Below are 6344 nucleotides of genomic sequence, written 5' to 3' on the forward strand. Positions count from 1 at the left end.
ACCTTTTCCTTTCTTGCTAACTTTGCCCTTGTGCTTTCAAAGCTGTCATGTTCTATATACGCGCCTTCACACAAGTTACTTGCACACGTTCTTAAGATTTTTTTTTTAAATTTGTCTCGCTTCCATAGTTGGGAACTTGAGTTAAAAGAATTTGAATCCTAATTATTTATAATGAAAACACAAAAAATTGGCAATTAAGTTACAATGCTATTTGACACACTTTTGATTACTTTACTAGTACCATTTTGTTAAAAACTCTAAATAGTAATGGAAATATCAAAATAATTTATATTACAATTCATTATTATGTATATATTTTTGTTATAAAAATATTACGTAAATTTATTAAAACTTTGAATATAATTAAAAATTCCCCCTCTTGATTGAATAGTTCTAAAAGTATATTATGAATTTATTTGGGTTTTGTATGTGAATACAATTTTAAAGAATAACGTGATCGTAATAAAAATTTCAATGGGAGTTGGGCATTGATAGAGCTTGCTGGATGAGTACGCTACTAAGAAAAGAAACCTAAGTTTGTTTGAGACTAATCAATGATTGGCTATAAATGCTTTGATAATTAAGTCAATAATAAACCAATGAGAATAATGAAAATGACACAATCTTAACATGTGAGGTTATATATCTTACTCAATATAAGGGGAGGGTTCGTGTAAACATATGATAGGTCAATTTGAGTGGGAAAACATTTTCCTCAAGATTAAAGTCCCCTTAGTTTAGCTACAACAATTCCCAATATGCAAAATTCCCTCGGTTTAGCTAAGTACAATAATTCCCAATGTGCAAATGGATGAGACATTACTCAATAACATTAAGTGCAGTGGTTTGTTGCAAGCCATAATTGGTTGTGAATGAATTAGTCGGCATTGCTTTTGAGGATGACTGCAATAGACTTCGTACCAGCTGGTGAGAACAAATTTGCCTATCAGTTGACGACAAGAGGCACTTCTCCATTTAAGAGATAAACTCGTTTAGAAAAGATAAGCAGGAGGGGACCAAATCACTCCTTCAAATGCGAGTAGGAAAAGCAAAACATTACACTTCATTGAGGGTAGGACCAAATCACGGGACTGGCGGGAGATTTAATTAACTAACTCACGATTTAAGCAAAGAAGACACGCCCCCAAACAGTGCTTTCAAACAAAATCTCTAGCTAAAAAAAAGGCAAACAATAAATTAATAATTTATTCTTAATCTTTAATTACAGCAGAATGGCCACTAATTTAAAGCAATAAGAAACCAAAAGACAGAATTGCCCTCTATTCACAAATTTTTTTTTTTTTTTTTTTTTGAGAAAGACTCTTCCACAAAAGTTGAAGATAGTGTTTCCTTTAATTGGGGGCCTTGTAGTAGTGCCAAAGTGCAGCATTACCAAAATCAACTTCTAGACAGACATACATGCGTCAGATAGATAGCGCTAGTTATGAGCTAATTAGTAATTATCTCATGACATATTAAATCAGTTTTAAAACTTTAGTGGGTAATATGATTTTGGTCTGTCTCCACCATATAAGTGTGCAAATGACAATTGCGTGTCACATGATTCACTTTCACATTGGTTTGAGATTTATGGAAAAAGACTCATTATGCTCATCTTGACCTCGTTCACATTTAGCAGTGGTATTTTTTTGACAGTGTCCATGTTACCAAAGAAAAGGACTCATTCATACCTAACTTCATACCTTTAGTTCTCTTCAGCAGAAAGACAAGCCAAAGCCAAATATAGGAGAGTAAATTGAGCCGATCCAATTTTACTCAATTGTGCCAAAACCCAAGAGTAGTGTGGTTTTGTGGTATTATCAGCTTCTCTCCATATAGAAAAGTTGGGTTCAAATTGTGGTTGATTATAAAAAGAAATACGAATTTTTGACTTTCTAATTGTAACCACTAGAAATAATTTATTGGGAACTATTACCTAATAGTTGGAGGATCAAATTAATAATGTAGCCATTATTTTTTAAATGCAATAGATTTGAACATGTGACACTAATTGATTTTTTGTGCATATGAGAGTTGAACCTAAATTTTACTAGTTGAAATAATTAGAACACTTAAATATTTTAATGGTTAATGTTTGTATTACTTCCCACCAAAAATAGTTGTTGGTGTTAGATTTCTATAAGGTTATAACTCATAAGCCATAAAACACAAACACTTCCCTTCTTCCATATCACAAATTCACAACCTACTATCTAAATTTTTAACAGGAATCCCCCATACGTAATTCTAAATCTATTATTTTATGCAACAAAAGAAAAAAAAATTAAAATGGAAAGAGTAATTTTCCCTTCATTTTGCTTACCTTTTAGGTTTGCTGTCAGACTCCTACATATTCACCAAACTTACTTCAGCTTCATAGATTGTTGATGCCTTGTGATTGGGCAATAATCTGAGGGAGATATTCTTGCTGTTTAATAAGTAGCCAATTCCAAATCAGTAGATCCTAAAAATAAAAAATCATATTCAGTTAGTTTTCGTTTTATTATTATTTTTAAGGAGCAAATCTCCATTTTATGATATAAATCAGAAATGAAGCAACATTGAAACACATGTTTAGAAATATGCAATCTTAACCACAAATTAGAACCTAATAAAAACCTCTCTCTTGAACTACTTTTTCTTGCGAAGAGTAGTGTAATCTAATGGGATTTACAAGTCTTCTTTATAAAGAGAACTAGCTTGTATTCCATGTATACAGATGGATGTATTTAAAAATAAACAATTTTTTTTATCATCAAAATATACATAATTAATCAAATTATTATGAAAAAATAATTATAATTTGATACATGTTAAAAATCATGCCTAAGTTTAATATTACTTATGAATATTTTTATTCTAATTTTTATTAAATAGAACATGTGATGATTTTTGTTGTATAGTGATTTTTACTAAGTAGATATATATATATATATATATATATATATATATATATATATATATATATATATATATATATATATTGTAAGGTCACAATTCACACTCGAACCCAACAGCATGAAGGGTGCAAACCCAAAAAGCCCTATACAATAAAATTTGTAGAGTGTGGGCTTAAATTTCCTTCTAAACATCATGGCGTATAATATAGTCTTCACTTCATATAGTCGAGGAGATCTCTCTCCTCAGACTATTTCCACCAACCTCTCTCGCAATAGTTTGCTTGTGGGCTTTTAAATTCGGTATAGTTATTACCACTAAACCCTCCTCGGACAAGTTAATACTCTCGGATCAAGCCCAAGGCCCAAGAACATATTCTGACCCTCCTGCCCTCACACACACACACACATTTTATAGTTTATTAATATTAGACTCTTAGTATATAGGGTTCGGGTAATGTATGCCATCCTACATTAGGACATACAATTTTTTTTTTAAGAATAGATTAGGACATTGGGACATACATTAATCATCAACTTTAGAAATTTTGTTTATAAGAAATTGAAAAAACTGTTAAAACAATTAGTTACTTTTTCATTTTCCCATAGAAAGTTTTCTAAAATAGTTTACTAATATATGCCCTTAGAATATACGTTAGTAAAACCTATATATATATATATATATATATATATATATATATATATATATATATAATACATGCTAAAAATCATGCCTAAGTTGAATACTACTTATGATTATTTTATTCTAATTTTTAATAAGATAGAACCGTGTGATGATTTTTGCTAAGTAGATATATTATTGATTTTGTTTTTTTTTTAATAGTTCATTAATATTAGACTCTTAGTATTTTGTATTTATTAACTTATTTTACACGAAGATTAAAAAAAAAAGTAGACACATGACACAAAATTAGCTCACAACTGAAATCTAATTCGGATTCTAATTAGATTTTCTTTCAACTTTAGCTTTAAATATAAATATAGATTTGGGTTCAAATCTCCCTCCCTAGTTGTTGTAAGAATTGATATTATTTATATATAAAAAAAAAACTCTTGAAGTAAATCATTACTGGTAATGATAGAAAATAAGCAGTCACACCCATTATTCATTCACTTGTTTTATAATAATCAGTAGTGAGTACTAACTCTTGTTATTATAGCAATAACCAATAAGGTGTGTATTGCACGTCCTGTGCCAATAATTCTTTTATAATGTTTACAATATGTAATGAGACAAATAGAAGAAAGGACTTTCATACTTGATGATAGAATAGAATACCAAACCACGAAACTTTTCTATACATTTCAGTTTTGAATATTTACTAAATAACAAAAACTTCCTCAGTGTGGGCAAATTGCTGCTCCTTTAAGCCACCTAAACAATAAGGGACTTGTATGAGAAACTTGTCAATAAGTGAAGTTCATTTTGCATGGTGATATGTCTCTTTGATCCCACCTCTAGGAAAAAAAGAAGAAGAAGAAAATTCCATGAATTTTAAGGCCTCCTGTGAAAGGACCAAAGCTGCAGGCCATGAGAAGCACGATTTGCCAATAACTCTAGGAAAATAAATATGCAAATCCCATGAATTTTAAGGCCTCTTGTGAAAGGACCAAAGTTGCAGGCCACAAGAAGCACAAATTGCCAATAACACAAGAAAATAGTAACTAATTAGTAAAAAACTAATTAAAACCCCATTCTCTCTTCTCGTGCATGTGTCACACCACCTCATAATCAATAGCTTCTACAAGATTTTAAAACCTCATTTTCTCTGCCATGCATGTGTCACACCATTTCATTGTAACAATTCGAGTGTAACTTAAATTGCCCACAATGACGTTTTTCATGAACACAACCATCACCTGTTATAAATATACTTTTTGTTTCCTATGATGATCAATTGGCCGACATTTTCATCAAACATCTGCAGCCAAAGAAGTTTGTGTGATGTTTATCTAAATTCAAGTTGGTGTTTCACCAATATTTCCATATGAGTTTGAGGTACGGTTGGAATACAATAGGCCTAACGGTCAAAGGTGCAGGACATAGTGTATGGGTTCAATGTATCCATACAATGTATTACCCTTTTTTCAAAAAAAAAAAAAAAACTCTTGTATGTAGCATTTGGTATGAAAAAATCCACATTACTTCTGGTATCCAGATTCCTAAGAATGTGATTTAGAACATAGCTATTCTTATGTTTGGTTTCATTGGGAATCTCTTAAAATTCCTAGGAATGTGAGATAATAATGTTTGATTTATTCTCAGGAATCTTAAATGAATTATTTATTTTTTCTATTATATCCTTAGATTTGAATGTGAACTACCAAATCCTTTAAAAAAAAAAAATCCTCTAAATAAACAATGAAAAACCAAATATAAACTATTAACTATGATAAATTTATTAAAATTATAGTCTAACATTTCAAAATGACAAGTACAATATAAATATAATTATTTAAATTCACAAATGTTTTTATTTTTAATAATAATTTTTAAAAGAGTTTAATCTATAATAAAACAACCTGATAACGTTTAGGTCAATAAAACCATAGAAGTAGCAATAAAAGTAAAAGTCGTTCATCAACAATGAAACAAATGCAATCTATTACATATATAATGTATTCACTCCTGCATATGTGAGCACTTGAATAAAGATAAGGGAAAATATATTGATGATTTGTTTTGTATTTTATCTTAATTGCTTAAATGATACAGAGAAATAGTTAAAATTGTCAATTTATAAAAAATACAATTTTCCTTAGACTTAAAAATCTGGATTCTTACCTGTTTTGAAGGGAATCTACATTTCTACATTGCTGAGAATTTTAAAATATTACCCCGTACCAAACACCACAGTAATGTAATATTAATGTAATCAAATTGTAATATTGTACCCAAAAGAAAAGACGTTGTCTTTTCCAATACGGTAGTATATGGGGATTTTTCTTCTTTGGATGAGAAATAAAGAAATTAAAAGTCATCATTTTCATGATAAAAAAAAAAGTCATTCTTTTCTTGCGTCTAAAAAAGAAAAGGTCACCCATTTCTGTAACCCAAAGGTAATTAACACCTTATTAAATTCCAATTTATCACTCTCCAAATAAAAAGCAATCCAGTCCTTATAGATATTATAAACAGATATTTAATTGTAAAAAAAAAAAAAATTAATTCATTGATACAAGTAGAAGCAACATGGTCTTATTGAGCGGCTTTGAATATGATATTGCTGTTTTACACATAATTGCAGAAGACCAATTAAAACCTCTTAAGCGGCCTTCACGTCATTCTATTAAGAATAAGACTTTCCCTAAAAAAAAAATAGAAGAAAGTCCTCTCACGTAGTGAGCGTAAATCTCGAAGGGACACGTGGAGAAATCTCAGAGGTGGATCCCACTCTGACGTGGCATGGTCTAGAGAGAGAAAAT

The sequence above is a fragment of the Castanea sativa genome, chromosome 10 (genome assembly GCF_040712315.1).
Source record: "Castanea sativa cultivar Marrone di Chiusa Pesio chromosome 10, ASM4071231v1".
NCBI lineage: Eukaryota > Viridiplantae > Streptophyta > Magnoliopsida > Fagales > Fagaceae > Castanea > Castanea sativa.